General features: G+C 38.2%; 1 long non-coding RNA gene across 1 annotated transcript; it reads right to left on the minus strand.

Moving 5' to 3' along the window:
* Positions 1–1,677: 1,677 nt before the first annotated feature.
* Positions 1,678–10,358, minus strand: LOC139741078 (uncharacterized). The gene is made up of 3 exons (XR_011711604.1): positions 9,364–10,358; positions 5,398–5,441; positions 1,678–1,756 (listed from the first exon to the last, which is right to left on the minus strand). It is a non-coding gene; the product is annotated as an uncharacterized lncRNA (long non-coding RNA).
* Between the last annotated feature and the right edge of the window lie 684 nt (positions 10,359–11,042).

The raw sequence follows: 11,042 nt of genomic DNA on the forward strand, positions 1-11,042 counted from the left end.
AATAGCGATGCCCCGCACACCGAGGGATGATTTCTTCATTTTGTTGCAGCACAGTTGAATCAAGGAGGTACTATATAGGTGAGCTCGCCTTTAGTGCCTCGTTGGTTGAATGAAATCACGACACAGAGATACCCTCCAAGCGAAATTAGGCTAACATATGGCTGTGCATTACGATGAGAATTCATTCAGTTCCATTAATGTTTATATTTGGGGATATATAGACACCTATGAGATAATTATACAGAATTCGAGCTTATCGAACTGAACCGCAATATCCGATTTGTTTTGACGCGAAATTCATCCTTGCGATATCTTTGGCTCGGTTTAATTTTTCTCAAGTTCTGAACATATGGAATTAAACGTATCTCTACCACCTCCATTAAGACCCAGCAAGTGAGGGGGAGGGGATTTTATTGCTTATCAACCGGCGCCTGTTTCAATTTCCCGAGAGATATATCCGCTTTTAAATGAGCGATTCCGACGCATGCATGTGTTTTTGTGTTTGTTTCTTATCATTTTTTATATTGGAAGAAGCTATAATACTCATAAAGAATACCATGCGCAAGTGTTTAACAAGTTCGTTACATCATTCCACACCCGTGACAGCCTTGTACAATTACTACAAAGTGGATATCTGATATACATGATCTATACTTCACACAACAGACAGAAGACCACTGATGCTACAAATGGCGCCAAGATAGTTGATGGCATGTTTAGAAGAAAGAGAGAGAGAGAGAGAGAGAGAGAGAGGGGGGGGGGGGAGTGGGGGGTGAAAGAGCGTTTACTTCGAATAAGGGTTCGGGGCTAGGGGTACATGGAGTTAATGACATCGCGAACATGAGTCCATTTCACGGCTGAAGTGTATACCACGACGATGCAGAAACTCTTTACCTAACTTTCTCATGCCTCGCTGATGACATTGATGTATAAACTCTATTGCTGTTCACTATAGCGAGAGAGTCTTTCAATGGTACGAGACGCAGTGAGTTACGATGCGGGAGTTGTGTGCTCAAAGAAGAATTCCACTCCAAAATTTCTTCATTTTCATGAAAAGAGAGAAAAATCATCTCCAGAACAGTGCAAAATATGATCGAAATCTGATAAGAAATAAGGAAGTTATGATATTCTGAAATTTCAACAATTTTCGGAAAACACTTCTTGACCAGTCGTTATAAGAATATTCAAATCAGCAAGTTGATGATGCTCTCACAATTTCTTATTCATTTCATATATACACAAATAACAAAAATCTCATATTTCAGGTGTATAGATATCAAACTCGTGTTAAAAACACCCAAAATAAAAGAGGAACAAATTAATGTTACTTCTATGGTATGGGAATGTGCTTTTACCTGCATTAGCTAGAAATAACATTTTTTCCGAATTTCATAAGTAACATACAAAAAGAACTGTGAGAGCAGGACATCATCAGCTCGCTCATTACATTGTACATTCATAAGGATTGGTCAAGAAATGTATTCCGAAAAAAAAAAATTTGTGAAATTTCAAAATGTCACATCTTCCTTATTTTCTTTTCCGATTTTTATCATTTTTGGCACGTTCTGGAGGAATTTTTTTCTCTCTCTTTTGGAGTTTGTATATTTTGGGGGTGGATTTCCTCTTTAAGAATATAATCAGTTTCAGTTAGCATAAAATTTGTCATAATTTCTGAACTTACTTTTCAAGTTCTTGCTCAAAGGCCCATATGAGTTGTTTGTCGAGGATGTTATCTTCCGGCTCCCATGTATTGAACCTAGAAAACAAAACAAAACAAAAAAAAATCATCATAGGTGATCAACCAAAAACTACGAGATAATCACCGGAAAACTAAGTAATAAGAGGCGAATTGAGTCGTCTTAAAAGATGCGAAGCTCCCTGTGGTAGACTGAGAACCAAACTATACTGTCGGTATCAGGCGTAAAAACCTTTCACTGACAATACCGGTAAACCAGCTTTCTACAGTATTAATCGGGACTGGAGTTAGGTTCATGTGAAATATATATATATATATATATATCTTTGTGTGTTTGTCAGTCTGTCTGTCTGTAAGTGTGTGTCTGCTTGCTCTTTTGTTTTGTTTTGTTTGTTTGTTTGTTTTTGCTGCGCGTGCGTAGCTTATATAGTTGGCAGTAATCTGTGAAACAATTAGTTGCCTGTGTGTTACATCACACTATTATGATATGCTTATGTGTAAGTAAAATAGATATAAAGGGTAGTCAAGCCGTCATGTCTGTTTTGACTGACGCTGTCTTCATAACGTTGTGTAAACCTCTATAAACAGTTCACGTTTATTTTCCACATAAAAGAACTTAACGCAAAACACACTCACACAAACACACAAACACAAACATACTCAGTGAAGCTGATACGTATATACATGATACAATGTTTGTACAGTTCCATTTGTGTTTGTGTTATATTTTATTCTATTATCAGTTCCTGATTGTATGACATTTTTGCGAACAGGGCCCCATGGAAGACCAGAAGTGACTGTCATTGTCACTACTGAAAATGGGCTACCCTCCGTATGTATAGCGCCGTCGTTTCTTCTGAAAACTGTAACACTCCAACAGATCAAAGAAATACACATATTTTGTATGACCTTTGTACCAAATTGTCATGTATACTATATCTTCCAACAGACGTCAATACTAGTATACTTTCTCCCATGGAAAGGAACAGTGAATAGTAATCCTCAAGTACCATAGAACCATTTTCAGGTAGGTGATTACGCCAGTAAGCTCCTACCCTTACGTCATTCCCTGTACAAACACCTATAGACTTATGGGACAGATATTCTGTCTGTAGTCGGCACATAATGGTTGTCGATTCAGTATTGTAATTCAGTATTGTAATATTCTTTGTCTGCAAATACAAAATGAGACTGATAAAACAGCGTTGCAAGAGGCACTTTGAAAAAATCAATCCAAAGCGAGAAGATGATGCTTAATTGAAACACATCTGAACGATCATAATGTTGTATTAAAATGCTCACTATTGATATTGCTGGTTTAATCAATACATCTGTGTGACTGATAAGTGTTATCGATCTAAAGCATTCAGACGACTCGTAATATTTCCTAGAATTGGAAGTTATTACAGGACAAATCCGTCACCCATCCATAAGTTTTGCTTTTAAGTTCGGTGGATTTTTAATACGCCACACACGATTTTTTTTTTTGTTGTTGAATACGGAATGCCAACAGTTATGCGAGAAAAAGTTTTTTTTTTTTCCCCAACTTATAACAGTTTCCCTACTGGACACAGAAAACGCCGATTCCTGTAGCGTATAAATACGAATGTTTCACTCCTACCAGCTATAAATGTCTCCGAGAAATAAACACTTCAAATTTCATTTGTAACGGGACTAAAGATGACTCGAATATACAAACGATGTATAAACAGTAGATACTCAAACGCCTGTTTCGTGTTTGCTATATTATTTTCTATCTTCTTGGCGTACATCCGAAGAGCAATCAGCGACGTCAATATCGATACTGTCAACGAAAGAATCTGTCTCACATCAGAGAATATCTTGTGACGTCTATAAGTACCCCTTGTTGGTCGAGAGACATCTCGCAAGAAACAATTGGACATGGATCAAAACATGAAGAGCCTTTATCGCGGTACAGGTAAACAAGCTGTAGCCGCGTGCCTCGACTTTTCACAGGCGAAGGAAGCAGGGGCCTCTGTGTTTGCGTTTGATAACACAACGCCCATCGACAATAAACATGACACTCTGCTCACTGAAAGTCATTCATTCCTTCCTCTTTTTCTTTTGTCGATGGGGATTGTATTAGTGTTCCAAAATAGCATTGCGGGGATCAGAGCTGAAGTATGCCTCAATATTGTGTGTACACTATAATGCTAACGTGTATAATATGATTTCTAAATCATATTGACAACGAGTTCGAAATGTCAGTACTATTCGAGTATATAAATATACCATGTCATCGTGCAAAGTAATGGCTACAAAAGGCACCTGAATGAACTATACTGTATACCTTCGTAGAGAAGCTCCGGAGAAAAACACTTTGTCGGAGACACCCGGCTTTGTCCTATTGATTTGCACTCACTTGTACTTCCAAAACACCGTTGAAATATTTATCTTTAGATTACCAATGAATCTACAGCTTTCTTTGCGGATTCTCTATTAGTGTAATTTTATTTTTGTATATGGCATAGAAAAGTAAAAATCTAAAGCAAAGGTGAACAAAATGCATTTCATTGATTTGTCGCAATATTTATGGAGGGAGCGGATTTTATCATAGACGTGTAGTACATGTTTGTCAATGATCCATTATGCTTCCAATGTTTGTTTACCCGATTACGGCACTTGATAATTTTCGTTTTTAAGGCACTGTATATTATGTTATGCTTTGTCTTTTTTAAACCAGGTTTTGTGCTACCTTTAGTGCTACTGGTATGTAATATGTTTCACTCGCAGTGAATTGTATGCATCAGATTGACATCAATATTAATGTGAGAAAGAATCGGGCATTTTCGGGGCGCAGATCTGTTTGAGATAAAGATCATTCACATGAATCAGAAAATAGACATAATGAGTAAGGGAATATAATTCTCGTGAATTCAGATGAATCAGAAAAAAAAATGTATATGACATATCAAGTAAGGGACTTTGATATTCCTTGTATACCGGTTCATTCCTCGTATGTTGTAAATGTTGTTTGTGATAATATTCATGAATTTGTAAGATGTTTGTTTGTTGTTGTTTTCTCTGTTTTTGTAGTTCCACATCTCACACACTACACACTAAACATATTTAAAAAAAACCTGAATGTGCCCAAAACAACAAATACGAAAATGAATACATGTGAAATATAAGGAATGTATACATATTAAGCATTTCTGTAAGGGGTAGGTTCCAAGAGCTCATTTTATGTGAATTCTTACATGACTTTTACAGTTTACTGCAATAGAAGATTGCCGTATAGTTTGATTTTCACTTCATATGTAAATCCGTTCATTTGTATTTTTTCCTTCTAGTAACATAAAAAATATGACGTATATAGAAGTCATAGATGAGATGTATAATTACAGAGTCAAACGAATAGACATGGTTAAAAAAGAAAAGAAATAAAAACGCCCTCCCTCAAGATACTGTCATTTCTCCGATATATTATTCAAGTAAATATATAGGATTTCAAAGTTTCCCATGCAGACTAAATGTCTGCTATATCATGTACAAAATAGATATCCGATAATGCGCTGCTTTAGGTGCTGACACAAAATAATAGTGATCGAGCGTTGCCGCGTCCAGAAAAACAGAACTGAAATATTCGTGCATATGACCTAAAAATAGATTGTCAAAGTATACGAAATCATAAACAGTCCATGCAGAAGGCCAACAACAAACAAAGCGAAATTACTTACTTGCTAGGCCAGCCATGCCATTTCACGAAGTATTCATACCGACCCTGTGAACAGAAAAAAAAAGATGGAAAGTCAACGGAGAATTATCAAAAAGAAAAATGCTTTCGTTAAATCGACAGGAAGTCCAGAGTTCCCTTGAGCAATAGCAAGGGTCGATAATCTAAAAATACTTATTTTTTTTTCAAATGGCTAGCTTCCTTACGGGTATTGTTGGATAGTCTTGCATGTGTATGGACACAATAACGACGATTAAGAACTGCGGATATTTTTTCTTCCGTGATATTGACATTCCTCGCGATACCCAGTGTAGATAATGACCACTTGCACAAACACGCATGTATTTATTTCTTCTTCTTCTTTTTAAAAATCGATGTTTGTCTTCTTTACTGTAAAATCGTTTCACTCTTCAATGTGTATACCACTCGCATATAGACGAATGAGAAAAAAAATGAGAAAGCTTGTTCGTATATTGCACATTTATTTTGTTTGCCTATAGGTTTGTTTGTTTTTGTGTAGTTTTTGTGTATACATGTTCTCCTGTGCATTCTCAGATTTCTGTAGAGATTTAGACAGACACGCATTATAAATTCTTTTAGCGGCTATGCGTGGGAGGGCATGCACTGTAGATCGAGGTGCGTTGTAAAACTGTTTTTTTCTTTTTCTTATTTTTTTTTAGACTGTTATGCCTGGAAATTTTCCCCAGGTGTCTGGGGGAAGATGAGACATAAAATATGCCAGAACAATATGTAGGATAGGAAAAAAAAATTTGTTCCAAGGATAGAGGGATAGCGAAGATGATATCTGAGAAGGTCTCATTCAGATGGTTTTATGTCATATTTCCATTATAGGGGTTTACAGATGCCTCTGAGGAGGTTATGCATGAACGCAAGTTGTCATGTTCACTTTATATCATTATACAATGAAAATGTTCTCGCATAAAACGACAAAGAAAAAACAAAACAAAACAAATGATTCATCGCGGACATTATCACATACAAACAAGAAGGGAAAATAATATTTTGGGTAGAAAAAAAATAAATGTCGCCTTGTAGGTTCCAGGTACAATACTGTACACATGTATTTGTTTTTTCATTGTATTGGCCACAAGCTGCGAGGTCAGTCTTGTAAAATATCAAACATTTTCAATTGAGCATGTTACTTCAGTACAATGTATTTACTTTTCAACACACATAATTCACCCACACACATAGACAAACAAACACACACGTACATTTATGTCTATGTAATAATTCTTTTACATATATTTATATCAAAGATATTATAAAGTAAAGTCATAAAGTGACACAAAGACGACAGAAATTACCATAACCTACACAAACACCTGTGACAGTATCTTTTTTTCTCTGAATCTCGTTCTCTCTCTCTCTCTCTCTTTCTGTACACTTATACACGAATATTATAATTCGTATGAAATATGCTAGATATACACGCAAACGTTTGCCATGATTACATAGTTCATAATTAATTACTGATAATTAATGCAGGAAAGATCATTAATTTCATTCAATAATTTCTCACACACCTCACCTATATACAGTGTAGCATCGGTTCCCATCAAGGATCCGTGTGGCGCCCTTATACTTGCAACTTTCAAAGGATTCCTGAAGACTTACTGATTTTATCCGTTTACCTGCCACTCAGCTTTGTAAAGCGCCATACACTTGTACAAGAGAGCAACTTATTATCATTCTTATCACTATGACATTTATCAATATCATTGACATAACGATTTACACAGAACGTTACTTTCCTTGTCCACAGACTAAATTTACTCTGACCTATACCAGTTAAGCCTATGGTATTTCAAATGCCTATTCATTGTACTGGAAGCCGATGGTGAAACGCCTTTTCAGCCCATGTCATTTTCGACGACCGTACAGAATACACGGCATGAGATAAACGCCTACGGATGGCCCCCTGTAACTTTGTTTTTATAATTTTATGCCTCTATCCCATTTCGAATTCGATAAAGAAACAGGTGCACCACAATGTGGAGAGTATAAAGCGTAACGCATTCGTTGCGTGAGGTCGCCCGAGGCATTCGACGGTTCAGGTACACACAAGTTGCGTGCATTAATTAACCTGTGACGGGTACATTGTTCGCACGCATGGCCGCCTTCTGTGATGCAACACGAGCAGGTAGCTCGGGTCGGCGTCTTTCAATTCAAATTCTCCAAGTCCGTTTCGTCATTTCTAAAGTAAATGGGGCAATACGCATTCTGTCTCTGTTTCTTTTCATTTCAGTTTTGCTACGTCATTCATACGTCGTGGCGCTTCATCCATCATCAGCGTTTTGACTGATTCAGATGTTCCATTACTCAAAGAACTTATGACACGGTTGGTTGCTGAACAATAGTTGTGATCAGTCATTGGTGAAACCATGACAATTGGGGAGAAAAAAAAAATCTTGGAATGCAACGGCGATGCAAGATTACTAGCTGAGATCAAATAAAGTTGTTCATAGTCACCATCTTTCTGTACAGAGTCCAATAATTGCTGGTTATGTTGCTTGTACTTGATAACGCGTCTACAATAGCTATATACAAAATGACACGACTACTATTCTCTTTGATACCTTCTTATTTATACTTGATATGTGCCGCGTGACCTTTGATATTGATACAGGGTTTTATGTTCTTCGCACAGTCATGAACATAACCCGGAGGGAAAATGCAAATATAGACGTATAACGTGAATTACACATTTCTCTTCCAACATGTCGAAGAATTTATTAATGGTGGGGGAAAGGCGTTCACATCTTAATCTCTCCCATTCCGTGCGTGTTGACACTTGACATTTCATACTACAGCATATTACTCTGTGTGTGCTTTCAACCGTTAAAAAATTTCCTTGTGAATGCATAATATACATGTAATCATATATAATACCTGACACGGGGATACGTAGATATATACATGTGTCTTTGAATATATATCTTGATGGTAACAAATCTGAGTATAACATTAGCAAAACCGCAGTACAGGGTATGATATTCATTGAGAATGAGTTGAAGCAGATCCATAATTATGTGGGCGGGTTTTTTCTTCCTCCGAATGGCTTTTAATGTCATTTTAACGGCCTAGAAACAAGCGCGACTTGATTCAGCGGGACTATGAGGAATTTGTTGTATATCATTTTCAGTCAAGGAATAATGGCGAAGTATCATTATTATTCGTTTTTAGAAACATTACTAATATGTCAACGCTGAAGAGAATGTCAAAGAAATGGACAGTCGCGTCAATGGCTGTTCCAGAACTAAAGAATTGTCCATTTCAAGGTTACACTGCCACTATCATAACGTCATAAAGTATTCGAGCTCTGAATTATTTTATACATCACACACGCACAAATTCATGTTTGTGCTGGTGTATCCTTTCTGTAAGTATAGTCTGGGTAAAAGATATTGTGTTTACGAGCAATGACCGCAGTCTTGCATTAAGAACATTATATCAGCCTGTATCCTTATCAGTTAGGGGCCTATCATGTTGAACAATAGAGTACATTACTCAATCATTGTAACACTGTCACCATTTGCGGCATCTGTATCGTTAATTCTCTCCTTAAACATACAAATATCTATTAATGTGGTTACTTAGGTAAACTACACCATGCTTCAGGCATATTTACCGTATCAGTATATGTATTCTGCAAGTTACCATAACCATTTGTAAATGTATCTACACATAAATGCCGCTTGAGTGTTTGGAGAGAGAGAAAAAAAAAAAGACAACAAGTATATAACACGCCACGGTGTCAACCGTCTACTGTTCCCAAACAGTAGCTTGTTAGCAAATTGCTTTTTTATATCAAGGTGAGTAGGGCGAAAAGAGAATGGCATCGCATCAACAAATATTCATAACACACTTTCTCATAGCAACACGCGCTAACAACACCTGCCCACGTATGTTACGACCAACGTTCTAAAAAATCACGGAAAGTTCTTACCTTTCTCCATCTTCTCTGTAGAATAGAATCAGCTATGTAGACCTCCTTCCCAAAAACACGTTTTATTTCCGTCTCGTTCAGCATGTTGGTGATCCGATGAATAAAAAATGCTGTATGATTATCAGATGATATCAACACGAGTGTGCATTGAAGACGTCCACATGCGACGCAGGTAAAATATCAGCTGGGCGATTCGTGTTCGCATGCACGCCGACGAGGGACAGGAGAATAATGAGAGCGACTGTCAACAAACCGACGACTGGCGCGTGCGTGCGGCGAATGCTCTCGAAATCTCATCCAGGCCCTCTTACGAAGATGGGCGCGAGGGGAAGAGATAGAAGGTAAAAAAAAAAGCAAGACGTCAATCTGCGAAGATGCTGAAGGGTGGGTGATCCCAAACTTAATCTGAAAACATCCGTCTATCCCCTAATTCTTCGGCTACCCTCCAAGCTCGCTGTTACGTCGGCACAGTTGGAGAGGGACACTCGCCGAGTAGAGGTGCTGCTCAGGCTACCCTAGCTTGCGGTTTCTATGAAGTCCCGCAACGTTATTGATCGGGGTTCTTTTCAGCGGTCGAATCCTTCTCACGAATTAATTGTATCCACTAATCGCTGCTATCAATACTGGGGAGAGAGATAGAACGAGAAAGAGAGAGAGAGAGGGGGGGGGGGGGGAGGAACGGCAACACCTTGTGACTACCAGACGTCTGTCTATTTTCTCTTGCTGTGCCGACGTGTTCTTAAAAATCGTGCCAATAAGGCGTTTTATCCTCCTACCAGCTAAAAATGATAGAACGTACACACGGGTGTTTCTTGCGAATCACACTGGTCGATTGTTCAGTCCATTCCAAAGTGGACGGCCGATTAACGAAGCCATGTGAGCCGCATAGTATGCATGTTGTAGAAGATCAATGAAGTGTCCATGTCACCGGTGATAGGCTGAATAAGACGAGAGAGGAGGGGTCATGACGAAATGCTTATGCTGTACACGCAGGTCGTTTGAGGCGAAATTACTCAGTAAATCCACTCTGAAAACACACGGCGCTCTCCTGGTCGATTACACTTTTTACACACACATGCGCGCGCGCATGCACTCACACACACACACACACACATACACACACACACACACACACACACACACACACATACATACACATACAGACGAGAAAACCACATGGCGTATCCAAGCGTGGCGTGTGCTTGCGATGGTCTGGGCACATCTTTGCGACACCACGCATACTGTGCATATGGTAGATTAAATGGAGTTGGTGACGTCACGTCTGACCCTAGTAACGCGGAGCGTACGCCTGTTTGCTCAATGATGTCACTCACCTATTCAGTGGTTTGTGTCGCCGCCTGCAATGGATAGCCCAGGTAGCGACGGTTGGTATGGTATCACTTTTAATCAGTCGCCGTTGCTTACATGTGGTGTAAGATAGTGACTGTGCGCAAATGTTTGCTTATAGGTCAGCGAATAAGGAAACATGGTAAAAACAAACAGTCTAAGACTTCAATAAAAGTGGACAGCTTTCTATTTGAGCAAATGACTGTGACAAGGTGTATCATGAAATTTTTTCCTCAATAAAAGATTGTACACTATACGGTTTTACAGTTCATTTAACAAAATAAGCGCACATTCAGTACAACTTTATTAATGATTCCAGAGTAACATATGGA

Source organism: Diadema antillarum, unplaced genomic scaffold (genome assembly GCF_040938485.1).
Source record: "Diadema antillarum isolate AM-2024a unplaced genomic scaffold, OU_Dant_1.0 seq00000901_RagTag, whole genome shotgun sequence".
In the NCBI taxonomy this organism is placed as follows: domain Eukaryota; kingdom Metazoa; phylum Echinodermata; class Echinoidea; order Diadematoida; family Diadematidae; genus Diadema; species Diadema antillarum.